The sequence below is a fragment of the Vespa mandarinia genome, chromosome 9, assembly GCF_050613455.1.
Source record: "Vespa mandarinia isolate Hongniang chromosome 9, ASM5061345v1, whole genome shotgun sequence".
NCBI classification, from domain to species: Eukaryota; Metazoa; Arthropoda; class Insecta; order Hymenoptera; family Vespidae; genus Vespa; species Vespa mandarinia.
This window is the reverse complement of record NC_140818.1, coordinates 8,479,988-8,495,000: the sequence shown is the minus strand read 5'-3', so window position 1 is coordinate 8,495,000 and position 15,013 is coordinate 8,479,988. Positions and strand designations below refer to the sequence as shown.

At 31.7% G+C, this 15,013-nt stretch overlaps 1 protein-coding gene across 19 annotated transcripts in view; it reads left to right on the top strand.

Annotated features, from left to right (window-relative positions):
- Nucleotides 1–15,013, top strand: part of LOC118439989 (serine/threonine-protein kinase MARK2) — an 80,853-nt gene that overhangs the window by 28,207 nt on the left and 37,633 nt on the right. For 2 of the 19 annotated variants that reach the window (XM_085659136.1, XM_085659135.1), the window contains exon 1: nucleotides 11,139–11,331. The exons of the other annotated variants lie outside the window; for them this stretch is intronic. The gene's annotated coding sequence lies outside the window, so the exon portion shown is untranslated. Of the gene's footprint in view, nucleotides 1–11,138; nucleotides 11,332–15,013 lie in introns of those variants that run through there. 19 annotated transcript variants of the gene reach the window in all.

Sequence of the window (15,013 nt, the reverse complement as noted above, 5' to 3'; positions counted from 1 at the left end):
CTTTTGTTCGTTCAATATACTACTTGTCCTTCTTATTATTTATTGAGTAATCACATCGACGAATACTACTTAAGGATTACTTAGATTTTCTAACGAGACAAATCCCATTTTGTGATCAACACCGTTATTCATAATATTCTTCCTAATCGAGATACAATTCGTAAGAGATTATCTTGTCTTTTATAATCTGCATCGAGAAACGATATGCGTGTATGACTTGATATATTCGTTCAACTTTAAAGTGGAAAAGGGGTAGTTTTTCAAAGTTAAAAAAAAAAAAAAAGAAAAAGGGAAAGAAAGAACAAATAAACAAACAAATAAATAAAAATAAAAAAAAATTTATAAATGAAAGAGTAAGGAGAATACACGCCTTTAATAATACTTAAAGGCGAGCGTGAAACCGGATGTGCCGTTAGAAACTCTTAGATACGGTTTTTATAATGCGTTGTTATGAAAAACGTTTTTATCATTTGCGATCTAGTGTGCCGCTTTATATTATGCAATGATGAAAACCATCGTAGAATCGCATTTTTATTTCAAATTAAAATTAGTAGTGGAGAGAGAAACAAAACGAACAGAACAGAAAGTCGTTGCACATGTCGGTGCAGTTGTTGTCACTGACATCATTGATTTTCCACTAAGTCTTTTAGTCACTTTTCTTTAATTGCTTAAAGAAAAATTCGCATACGAGCGAGTGTGTACATCGTAGTTATCTCTATCCTACTATCGACGATAAAATGTAACCAATGACGACAATAGATCTTACATTTATAGCATCGAACAGGTGCGGCTATTATACGCAATTTAGAATTCTTACTTCGACGAATTATTCACGTCGATTATTTCAATGACTCGTAAAACAAATATTCGTAAGGAAGGACAATTATTTTTTTATTATTATTATTTCTTTTTTTTTTTTCCTTCCTTTCCTCTCTTGCGTTAAGTTTTTCTATCCTGATTGTTTTTTTTCTTTTTTCTCTCTCTTTTAATAATAAACGCAATCTTTTCCGTCGTTCTCACGAAAATGCTCCTATATCTTTGATCTTGTCATTAGATTTATAATGTACGTTATATGTTGCGTGATATAGTAATATATATTTTTTATCTAATACCGCAAGTTTGTACGCATTCAAAATGAAACTTTGAAAATTTATTTACCCGTAGAAAAATTTACTCTAACAAAATTTTCCATCCGCAAGAATCGATATGAGATCTTCATCCCTTCTTTCTTTTGACATTTTGTTTGTTTTTTGTTTTTTTTTTTTTTTTTTTTTTTTTTGTTTTCTTTTTTTTTCTCTCTTTCTCCTTTAATTTTTGTCAACACCCTCGAGAAGAAAATTCGAGGTGGAAATTCTATTGCTATCGCGCATCTAACGCCCCAGATCGTTGTGTTCTATGATCGTGAACTCGTTTAATGGATACGCCAACGTGTCGTGAATCGTAAAAGATTAAAGTACAAGCGATTATGTGCGCACTGTGAAGTGGCGATATGGTGTTGCGGTGCAGAATCGCGACCTCGGTGCATATGATTTCATTCGCAATGGATTTGAGTGGAAGGAACGAGGTCAACCAGATACGCGAAGGTATTTTCACGTGTACAGGATTATTTGCCGTACTCGAATTCGAAAGTACATACATAAGCGTATTAATTACGTATCTACATTCGAACAATCTCACATTCGAATTTTATCGTTAATAACGCCGTACCCCAAAATTAAATAACGTTATCTCATTCCGAAGAAAAAAAAAAAAATAATAAAAGATAAAAAAAAAATTAAAAAAGCATAAAAAAAAGAAAGAAAAAAAAAGAAAAAAGAAAATATTTTTCTTTTCTCTCTTTTTTGTTTTTTTTTTTTTTTTTTTGTTCCTTTTTTTCTTTTTTCATGGCATAATCATAGTGAACCTATAATAATTATGTAAGAACATAAATGAAACATGATTTTAAAAATTCAGCGACAGTAATTTATACGAAAGTTTCTAATGCACTTTTATGATATAATAACCGATAAACGAAAAAGTCATTATGGTCGATGACCCGATCGAAAATAGTTGGAAAATAGTTTGAGAAAGTTGTAACTTGTGTATATATGTATACGTGCATACATGCATGTTTATATGTATAAGAGAAAAATCAATCTAGGCTGATTGCATCTTATATATATTTAATATTTCGTCCTTATTTTCTTACGGGGTTATGTTGTCGTATTAAAATTACAAAACTGATGAATAATATTACAGAAAAATATTCAATCGAAGTATTAGAGTTAGATCATTTGATCGTTGGCCATTAAAAAGAGTTTCACAAGCGCTCTTACTAACTTTCAGGAAAACAAACCGTAAAGCGTCAGCTTCTAATTAAAAGAGTGTAAATTAACTCGTCAAATAATCGTTCAGCAACGAAATGCCTTCTCTCTATTTATTTCTTTTTTTTCCTGTATTTTCTCTCTCTCTCTCTCTCTCTCTCTCTCCCTGTGTGTGTGTGTGTGTTTATTTTTGTGTGCGTCGGCCCGTTATTTTCTAACGTTCCCCTAAAAGTGTTGAGGAGAAAAGTTTAAAGTTATTTGGGTTGAGATAACGAAGGAAGGTGTGTACCTTTCATGTACGTATGTGTGTTTGTAAAGGAAATTACACAACACACACATGTATTTATATATATATATATATATATATATATATATATATATGTATATATAAAACACACTCATATGTATATAGATACGTGTATGCATATATGTCTCGATAAGTGAAAAACAAAAATAGGCGTGGCATTTGAGGAGAAGTCTTCTCGTGAAAGTCTTTCAAAAGAACGAAGAGAAAAAAAAATTCTGAAAGAATGAAAGCAAAAAAGGAATTTTTTTTTTCCTTCTTTCTTTCTTTATAAATTATTTTCGTTCAACAATTATTTCTAGTTGACGATCGATAATGTTTCCCTACAATTAATTACACGGATAGTGAAAACAAATGTCTATCTAGAGAAAGGGTGAGAGAGAGAGAGAGAGAGTTTTATCGAACTGTGTCGTACGGACAGGTATTATCCACTTATCACAGATTATTAAAGTTATTTTTAATCATTCGTGGAATCACTCGATCGCCGGTCCCCCATCGCATTTAAGCAAACACAGATTTATGTTTATATAGGATATATAAACAAACGCCGACGTATAATCGTCGAAGTATGATCGATAGAGAAAAAGCGACTTTAGAAAATTTGTCTTTTGTATGAGAGAAACAAAGAAAGAGAGAGAGAGAGAGAGAGAGAGAGAAAGAGAAATAAAAAAAAATATGTTTACCCCAAATAACGGAACAAAATACAAATTTTTCGTGGAAACGTTAGCTAAAGAATTTCTTTTTTTTTTTTCTTCTTTTTTTCCTTTTATTTTTCAAATTTTCCAAATGCAATCTCGGTTAAATTCATTTATTTTTCTTCTCTACTTCTCTCTCCTCTCCTCTCCTTTTTCTCTCTCTTTTATTCTTTTTCGCAAGATCGCGTGCTCGTTATAATTCTCGCTTCTGCACTGGCGCAAACAAGATCGATTTCCGACCTTTTAGCTATTGTCGAGTCTCATTTTTATCGTTGATGAATATCAAAGCTCACGCCATTTGTTGGGAAATCTATTTCTTTATCCTGGCCTATTGTTCTCTCTCTCTCTCTCTCTTTTTTCTTCTTTTTTTTTGTCATACATTTTGAAGAATTCGAAAAGTTACGAAAAAAAAAGAAAAAAAAAAAGAAATGAAAAATATAATTAACAGACTATTATTGTTCTAATCGATGATACTAAATGTTCTCAAAAATGAAGACATTAAGTCTCAAGCGTATATAATAAAGATTAACAAATCCGATCCTTAACTAATGGACAATAGTGCAAAGTACATAGAGCAAAGATTTATCAGAAAATTTATCGTTTACTTAATGGTCTAAGAAATATTGCATTCCGCAAATATCTTTTCTTCGGCATTAGCTATAACAACGGTCAAATATACTTTAAACGATTCACTTCCGTGATATAACCATCAGGGGTCTATCTCTCTAGGAGGGGGAGCATGGCAAAAGCAACAACTCGCTTGGATACGGAACATTGGTTGAGAATTTTATCGAGGCCGTTTTCATTTAATATTTTTAACTCTCTTCCTCCTACCATACCTTCTTCTTTCTTGTTTTATTTTTTCTTTTTTTTTTCTTTTTCTTTTTCTTTTTTGCACAACGACGAATATTGCACGAAAATGTTTTCTTCTTTCTTCTTGTAAAAAAGAAAAAAAAAATTATTAAACCAATGTCGTCACAGTAAATACGTTTCTGTAGGGAAAAATATAAAATTAACGTAAAATTGAGAGTGCTTGATTTTTGTTTTTCGTCTTCTTTGTTCTTTTCTTTTTTTTTTTTTTTTTTCGACGATAAAACGACGTCGTTAAATAATATTACTTTTTTTTCCTTTGTCTTCTTTAATACTTTACTACACGGATATCAGGATGTACTATAACGCGTTCCGCATATTAAATGCATTCGTGAAACTATTTTACTTCGTCTCCCTTCTCTCCTACGCCAATGTGTCGGCGTAACGGAAAAAAAAGCAATATGGCCGAAGCCATTCATTAAAAACGACCAAGATTTATAATCCGAAGTGAAATTACTCGCCGTACCAGTTTGGAGAATGATCGAACGATAATAGTGAGATTCGCAAAAATTTCTAATACGTCGCCATGAATGCGTATATATATATATATATATATATATACACGCACACATATCTCATAATTTAAATACTTTCTCGATCGTGGCTTTTCGATAAGCTTGCCGGAAATACTAGAGCAATGGCGTAACCATTGGAACCTATTTTCTTTTTCTTTTCTTTTTTTTTTTCTTTTTTTTTTTTTTTTTTCCTTTGTAACAAAACCTTACAACATTTAAATATATATATATATATATATATATATATATATATATACACATTATATTTCACAATGCTTTATCATTACGATAGCATTTTTAATATTTATATCGCTTAACCGTACATTATTAAAACTATTATTTCAAAGTTGAAATATTCATTGTTTGAAATTTATGACTACGCCATTGGCGTAGATACGAAATTCGTGCATAACAACATGATGATGAGGAGTAATGGTAGTTGCATTGCGGAATGAATATGTTCGTTTAACAAGGGAGAAAATATTATTATTCGTTATCGATTTTCTTTCTATGAGTAGAAGGGCAATGGGAAAGGGGGGGGAGGGGTAGGGGGAAGATTCTCTCACACGCACGTTTATGTACGTTCGTAAATGAATAAGTATACGTGAATGCGTGCATGGTTGCGTGAGTGAGCGTGTATCTTCTGTAAAATACGGTTCATTCGGTTTGCAAAGGCAATATTATAAAAGTTCGCGCAAACGACCGCTGCTTTCTAGGCAAAACCGGCTCCAACCGGTAAGCCAATACGACAGTGTCGATGCATCGATCTCACAATCACTTTCAGGGCTATTTTCTACATACACTTTCGTGCATATCGGGTAATTGTTAAGTTACAAAATCAAATTCAATATCTATCGAGCACTTATCATTTTCTTTTTTTCTCTTGTTTTCTTTTTTCCTTTTTTTCCCTTTCAATCTACTATACCGATAATCAAGCAATTGACTGTTGCAAACTTTTTCTTTTTCTTCCTTTTTTTTTTTTACTTTTTTTTTTTTACTTTTTTTTTTTTTTACTTTTTTTTTATCTTTTTGTTTTTTTAGAGGGCTCAAAATTTTCTGGATAAACTCGATAAATCAATTACACTTTCTCCAGACGTTTTAGATTAACTGTTTTTCTTTGTTATTTCTTTTTTTTTTTTTTTTTTTTTTCGTTTTTTGTTTTTCTTTTTTTGTTTTTTTGTCCGGATTGTTAAACTACAAGGCACAGTTTGTTAGATTACACGATTAAACTATTAGCGCCGTAAAGAAGTCTCGAAAAGTAGTAATTGATTTTTAAGATTGTCCTAAGAACTTTCGGCCCATTTAGAAACTTTTGTTCCTTCCTTCTACTTCTCCCTTTCCCTTATAGTAATTAAAATATCGACACTAGACTCGTTAGCAAGATTAAATCTTTTTCATTCGTTCTTCTCTTTTTTCCTTCTTCTTTTCTTCGTTTTCGTTTTTTTTCTGTTTTTTTTTTTTTTTCTTTTTTTTTCCCCCTCTTCGTAACACTTCGATGGGATTTATTTTCGTTGTTAAATCGCCGTCGATTTCGAGGCACGATATAACTTAGTTTCTCGATATTTCATTCCTTCGTCGAACGTTTCCGTTATCCATTAAAAAAAGGAAAAATTCCCTCCTCTCACTTTCGCTCTCGTAAAATCCATTTACCAGTCGATATATCAATGGGAATTTTATCGCGATAATTTTCTAGCAAAAATTAGAGATTTTTGTTGGGGAGAAAAAAGGGAGAAAGAAAAAGAAATAAAATAAAACGAAACAAATAATAACAACAATGGTATAGTCTCATCGTTAAACCACAATTATACGTATCTTTTCTGAATCGTATTTTGTGTAATCTTTGTATATGTGTGTGTATGTTTGCGATGATATTTTTTGATTCGTTTATTTAACGTTCAATCGTAAAATATTTAATCGAAATCAATGGGATCAAACATTTTCGGAATTTTTTTGTTGTTTTTTTTTTTTTTTTTTTTTTTTTTCAAGAGAGAAAAAAAACAACAAAATTCCGATCCCTATTCGTTGTAAACGTCGAAGCAGAATAAAATAAGGTTTTGACGATCCCAAGAGAAAAAGAGAATTTCTTCAATCTTCTCATTTTCTCATTACTCTATCAAGGCGATCAAGCGGGATAGAGAATCAACTTTGTTGGGCTCCTTCTCTCGTCTCAGGAAACCGGTTTCTCGTAAATATACTTGAACGTGCAATTAATTATTGCGCTGGTCGAGTGGAATCTAAGTAATAGTAGCTGTAGTAGAGTAGTGGTAATTGTAGTAGTATGATGGTAGTGGTGGTAGTAGTATTACATAGTAATCCGAGGAGAGGTATCTTTGAGATTGTAAGAAGTTCCGGTGGTTCGCTCTCAACGTTTATTCTTGATCGTGATTTCTTTAATATATCGACCTCTCCTTCTTCTAAAAGTCAAGGAATCTCGATTCGTAATAAAAGAATCAATCGACTTCTTTTTCTTCTTTGTATTTATTCGATCGAAAAATAATATACTAGTTGAAAGAGCTAAAATAATTTTACAAATCGATTACTTTTTTCCAAAACGTTTTGGATTTTCTTCTTTTTTCTTCTCTCCTTTTCTCTCTCTCTCTCTCTTTCTCTCTTTAGAGATTATAAAAAAAAAAAATTTCCTACGTAGAAAAAAAGATCCCTATTTCCTTGTAGTTTTATAATCCTCACCGAAAACAAAAGGAGAAAATAAGATATTAATCGAAAAAGTCAGGAGAAAAAGGAGATCGTTAAAATTGCCTCTAAAAGAAGTTTAGTTTCTTAAACTCTGTAGATCAATTAATGTCAGAAAGGGAGGAGGGGAAGAAAAAAAAGGAAAAAGAAATATTTTCCTTAACGCGTAGAAATAAATTATTAAAACATTCTGTTATGATATATGTTGTCTGACAAGTTTTATAGATCTTTCGTCGCCAATGAAAATCCTTCGGTAAACATACATGTGAACGCGTATAATTTTCAAGACGTTAGGCGCCTACAGGAGCGAAGACAGGTAGAGTCATACCAGACTATTTTTGTCAATGCGTCGTCGTTAAACAAGATTGTTTTATTATACTGCAAGAGATGGAGAATGAACGTACGTTTGTGTATATAAGCACGTGACCGAGAGATGAAATCAAACAAACACCAAATGAAAATTTACTCTCTTAATGTATGTATAACCGACGTTAGTTTCGTTTCGTTTCGTATAATTTCATATACCGAGATACGAGGAGTTTTTGAAATATTTTCAATGATCGACGGATATTATATTATAAATTTTCTCGGGCGCGATTAATCGTCAAAATTTTACGAACCAATACAATATATATATATATATATATATATATATATATATATATATATATATATGTAACTCATGTAACCACAAGAATGAGCCTTCGTTTATTTGGAAAATAGGTTAAAATCGTACACACATGAAAGACTATGGTACATACATCGCATCGCATATCACATGTATATAATATATATACATCTATATATATATATATATGTATATATATATATATATACACACATATATATATATGTATACTTGTGCTACTTATATTGTTGAACCATATTTACGATCAATAAATCCGTCATCGTGTCACGTGCGAACGGCAAGTGGTGGACGACGACGCCTTCGAATCCCATAGTCTCTCAAACAATTTTATTCTAAATTTTCAAATATCCTTGACTTTTACGGATCTAACGTTGAATTTATAAAAACGTCCGATGAAACTTTGTCGTTGATATGAATGACCCATTAAATTTTAGAATATTGTATATCGCCCGAGGTGTATTTACGTAACGCAGGCAAAACATGAATAATATTTCACATATAAGATTTTGGAAATCACAATGGAAATCTTCCATAGTTTTTATTTGGCTTTTTTTTTTCTTCTTTTTTTGATTTTTTTAATCATAATTTTAGACGATCAAGAAAAACATCAGATAGAGATCATTAATTCTTTATATAATCGATAATGATATCTGAATAATTTATTAGACATTATTAATAATCGTCTGTGTGTGTGTGTATATATAAATAAATTGTTCACGTTTAAACAATCGAAAATCAAGAAAGTTTAAGGCAAGGGTGTTATTTTTAAGCAGATATTTTGGTTGAAATTAACCAAAGTGCTTACATCACCATTCAAGAAGAGATTGCACGAGTCGTAAAACTATAAAGGCTCTCGATAATGCTTTCTCGGTATTCCTGTGTTTATATGTACAGAAGAAGATGAAGATGATGAAGAAGAAGAAGAAAAAGAAGAAGAAGAAGAAATATGTACACCTTCCGTTCTCTCGTATTATCAGTAACAGCTGGTAGAGAGTGGAAATTTTCGACGCAATCCTCAAACCCCTCTCCATCCTGTCCCCTCTCATTTTTATTATTAATTATCTTACTCAAAGAATGTCTGCTCGAAATAGCTCTCAATATTTTTCTTTCTTTTTCTTTTGCTTCTTCTTTTTTTGCATATTTATCAGACGTCAACACGGACGAGACAAGGACGAGAAATATTATTTATCGGCTGTGTATAATAACATAAATAAAAGTTCCCAAACAAATCCCAAAAGTTCCTAGGTGATATTTTTATAATCGTTTACTTTTTTTTTTCCTGGACTTATTATCAGGCTTATACTTTTATTTATTTATTTATTTCTTTTTTTTTTTTTTTTTTTTTTCATTTCTTTTTCTTCAGACTGTTACAAGTCTAAGAACTTTTTTGTAATCTGAAAGAAAAAAAAAAAAAATTAATGTTAACTGATTGAGAAGAAAAATTGTGTGTAATTGACTTTTAAAATCGCTTGAAAATGTTTCGCCCTATTCCTTATTAAAAAAGAAAAAGAAAAAAAAAAAAAGAAAATGGAAGAAGATTAGATATAATCTCCGTCGACAGTATCTTCTCTTGGCTTGTCTAAACTCTACTCTCTTTTGGGAGAAACGAAACACGTGAATCGACTGCGACAACGACGAAAGAGATACGGGGAAAAAGGAGGTCTTTTAATGTCAAGAGGTCGAGTCTTATCATGTCGTAGAAAAGTTGCAACTTCATGAAAAAAAGGAAAAAAAAAAAAAAAAAAAAACAAAACAAAAAAGAAAAAAAAGAAAAGAAAAAAAAAGTCCTGCCCTCGGACATTTTTACTCCGAGATCTTATTTACGATTTGCCAAAATCTTACTTCACGTATTATTCTTTTTTTCTTTCTTTCCTTTCCTTTTCTTTTCTTTTCTTTTCTTTTCCTTCATTTTCTTTTATCGGATGCTGATTATATAACTTTCATCGTGCTTACGTACGCGATACATGATGAAGTTGGGTCAAAAAGGTTGGAATATATATTGTATGTATATATATATATATATATATAGTATCAGAATAAATAGAAATAGAAGTGATATATAGTAGATTTATTCGGAAAAAATTTCTAGAGTAAGCTGTGATTTCTTTATTTTCTCTCTCTCTCTCTCTCTCTCTCTCTCACTATATATATATATATACATATATATATATATATATATATATATATAAAGAGAGAGAGAGAGAGAGAGATATAGATATATATATATATAGAGAGAGAGATATATATAAATATATATATATCATTCATATATATTTATATATATATACATCATATTCATATATATTTATAAATATATATATATATATATATATATATATATAAATTGTGAACTCAATAAATATAATATAACTGTCGCTCAAAAAACAAGTTATGCCATGATGACAAATTAAGTAATTATCTTCGTTAAAAATACAATTGGAGTGTGACATAAACAACAAAGAAAAAAAATTACACTGATGTAAATACATATACACATACTTGATAACCTATTAATTGCTATCATATAGTAATATGACCTCTCTCTCTCTCTCTCTCTCTCTCTTTCTCTCTTGCTCGCTCGCTCCGTTCACTCGCTTACGATGTATCCTTTAAAAAGTCACGCCTAACAGACGATGGGAGACACCGTTAAGCTTGGCTATTAATAATCGAGCATCTCCAAGAGAGACAACGATATTTATCCCTTCCTCGTTGTACTTCGCATATCGTATAACAAAAAGGGCTCTCAACGTTGTAACGTGATACTCGTGTAACATCGAGTTCTTATGTTCAAGATGGCTTTTTAAGCTCCTTCTAATTATTGGTTCCTATCTCTATATCATCTCTATTGATCTCAAACATAATATAAATATATATATATATATATTTTTTTTTTTCAATTTCTATAATCTATGATTGTTTGATCATTCTTTTATAAAAAGAATCAAACGGGACGTTCATACATAAATATATAATAAATCATTATTTTCTTATTTAAAAATTGACTATTTCAAATTTGCCGCGAGTTTTTATCGGCGACAGATTGATGCAAGCGGATGGTGCTGCCACCTGGTAACGTACAATATCGAAAGTAAACGAACCGCGTCGTCGTCGTCGTCCTCCAAGCGATCGGCGTTGTGTTGTTGTTGTACGCGAGTTAAAAGATTCCACGCTTTATTATCTTCTCTCGAAACCGAACTGAACTAGATAATCGTCCTGCCGTGAAAAACTCCTTCGACGTTGGCGCCTGAGAACGAGGAACGTAAAGAAAAGGATAGAACAGAGAAAAGATAGGAAAGCTAGAGAGGTAGGGAACTATAAAAGAAAAAAAAAAAAAAAAAGAAGGAAGGAAAGAAAAGAAAAAAGAAATTTTTACGTTAATTCTTTGTCGCTCAAAAAGAATCGATAATTATTGATGATCATATATTTAAGATCGTTCAATGTTATTATATTTGTGATATCATTTTTTTTTATTATTTTACTTTTTTTCTTTTATACACGTTATGTATACTGACTACGTGAATCAAAACGTACGTAGCCATCTTGTTGTCTTTTATGTTCAAACAACACGATTTCAATCAAGGAACAAATTTTATCGCTTCACATATTTACTCATCGTTTTTACGAAAATATGTTAATGTGTATATGTGTGTGTGTGTGTCTGTTCCATTGTCATTTTCATTAATGATTTGCTTATCGAAAAATATATGAAAGTAGAACGAAAGTACATATTTAAGAAAAGGATAGAACGATACTTTCTCTTTTTTTTTTTTCTTTCCGTTCCTTGTTCTCTCTTCGTCATAAAGCACTACGGTACTGGTGATTCATCATCGCTCATCGCAGTGTCACGCTCGCCAGGACACGATTTGTCGTGTAACATAACCTCTTTTCGTTTCGCTTCGTTTCGTTTCATTTCCGATTTGTCCTTTCGTGGTCACTTAACGATCATCGTTTATCCTAAAGTTTTAGATTTTCTTAGTCCATTCTATTTTAGTTTTCTATTTGAAAAGATTCACCTTTGTGTCACGTGGCACTATTTATGGCAGTCTTTTTTCATTCGTTAATTGCTTCCTTTTCTTCTTCATTTCTTTTTCTTTCTTTTTCTATCTCTCCCATCAGTGTCGCCATATTCTTTTCCGGTTGAACGACGTTTTAAACGAAGGACCAGAATTTCCATCGAGCCGCCGACAAAGATAAAAGTCTCTTTCCTTTTTATTTCTTCAGTTGAGAAAACTCTTTCGCGTTGGGATTTTATTTTCTTCGTTTTTATTATTTTTTTTCTTTCTTTCTTTCTTTTCTTTATTTCTTTTTGTTTTCTTTTTTTTCTTCTTTTTTTGTTTCGTTCCATTTGATTTTAATCGACAAACCAAACAAAATCGATTCATTTGACGTTTTAGAACCACGTTCGAGTCCATCGATCACGTTGAAGGACATTTCGTGTCTCGTACGAACTCAGATTACTGTCGAAGGTTACAAAAATGTTCCTTTTTTTTTCTTTATTATTTTTTGCACCAATAGCATAATTGCATATTAATCGTCTTGCGACACCGAAAGTCAAGCAATAAGTTCTTGATCCTCTCTCTCTCACTATATATATATATCCCTTCCTTTCTTGACCCGATTAATCGATTCAAACGGAAAATAGAGTAAAGTGGAAGAATCGATTTCTCGAAAGGTGTAACAGATTGAACAGAGTGATCAATTAAGATAGGAAAGGTATATTACATTGATCATTGTCGCTCTATACATCTATCTATCTATCTATCTATCCTTATCTCTTACTATTCTAGTACCGACAATCATCGGTCTTTAATTCGTATGAGTTAATGCAAGCGTGTACGCCGTTGCATTTATGTAAATAAAAAAATATGTACATAAAGGTACATATATCTATGTGTGTAAACGAATAGAAAAAGAAAAGAAAAAAAAAATAGAAGAAAAAAAAAACACACACAAAAAAGAAAAAAAAAAGAGAGAAGCAATTATCATTCATTCGATCGTCTTATCTCAATCGATCATTCTCGCTAAACCGTTAACTTCCACCAGATCGTTCTCCTTCGGTAACGACGGTTAATCAACCTCTAACGGATCTTGTTTTATCTACGAAGCAAACGGTACAAAATCCAAAGCTGTTCCATCTAAAGATTCAATTTTAATCCTTCGTCCGGGTGTGAGAGAGAGAGAGAGAGGGCTGACGTCATTTGTTAGGATGAGAAAGTTAAGATTGATTCTAGTAAAAGGTTTCTAGAGGAAAAAAAGAAGCAAAACAAGAAAAGAGAGAAAAGTCCCTAGATGATATTAAAAGTCAATTACTTTTAAGTAACCATTGTTAGGAGGTGAGAAAATTAAGATTAATTCGTAAAAGATTTCCGAAGGAAAATAGAAAAGATGAGAAAATAAATGGGGATAAATTTGGAAGGTACTACTCTAGTATGGAGTGTACTATCAAATGTCTCCCCACTGATTGATTTTAAAAATCAATTATTCATTTTCCTTTGAAACTTCCTTTGTGATTGCACGTGTAAGGACTTTTGGTCCGCCCTTTAAAAAAGAAAAAAAAAGGAAAAAATCGATGAATCTTATAGGAGTAGGTCCGACTAATAGCGGAGAAAAAGAGAGAAAGGTAGAAAAGAAAAGAATAGGTAATTACACGTTGCTTGTTGAGTTAAACCCCGTGCTTATTCTCTCTCTCTCTCTTTCTCTCTCTCTCTCTCTCTCTCTCTCTCTCTCTCTCTCTCTCTTTTTCTTTTTTCTTTAACGTACTCGATCGATTCCTCGAACGAAGGTCGCGATCATGGCAATCCGAGAAGCGCATGAGGCACATTTCGTGAGCGGCCGACTTTCCGAGTCGTTCGATTATTCCTTTTCATGAGTTACAAAAGGAGAAGAGAGGTGGTTCAGGTGAAAGAAAAGAAGGAGGTCCTTGAAGAGGGAGAATCGAACGAATAGATATCCTCTTAACCTTCACAATTCTATCTCTCTCTCTCTCTCTCTTTTTTCTCCTTTCATTCGATTACGATTTCTATTGTAGATAGTATCATAATCATATTGTATCCTAACCTCTAACTATTATTATTATCTCCTTTCTTTTTAACAATCTACAATATTTTGAAATATTATTTCTTTATATTTTGTTCATCGTTTTTTTTAATCTTTTCGAACTTTCAATTTTTATTCGTCGTCAAGAGAACAATCTCTTCGAAAGTGTATACGTTTGGGTGTGGGTGTTTATGTGTGCGTATAAAGGTGCGCGCGTGTTATACGAGAGAAAGAGAGAAATTATGCTTACCTACTATACTAGTACAGTTGAGAAACGATACGTCTTCAGAGAGAAACTTTTTGAAAGAGCAACGTGCCAAGATACTACGCTCTTCTTACGGCCTCCTTTTAACATTGTATTTCTTTTTAATATTTTAACTTTCATATTTAACTTGTTATACATACATATTTATGTATTCTACATACGTTTCTCGCATGTCGGTAAACGATTCAAACAATATTCTTACGTGCGATTCTGATATATTCGACTTGTTAAATTTTTTCTCTTTTTTTCTCTTTTTTTCTCTTTTTTTTTTCTTTTTTTTTTTTTCTTTTTTTTAAGGTTAACGTACATTATTACTATTATCATCATCATCATCATCATCATTATTATTATTATTATCAACGTGCGAGAGAAAGAGAGTAAGAGAATAAAAAAGAAGAAAAGGAAGGGAGAAAAAAAACATTGATTAGCGATCTGATATATAAAAAAGAATAACGTTTAACGCGTGTAACCATCTTCCCGTGAAAGTATGTACATATTGTCTGAAGTAACGAGTAGTAAAGAACGAGATCGTACCTCGCATTCGTAATAACTCGGGAAAGATCGGAATCGTACGGAAAGATAATAAGTTATACATACATACATACATCATACATATACTACTAACATCGAGGATATTCGAACGGAAAAAGAGGAGTCTATAACGTTCCTTACGATCGACCAACTC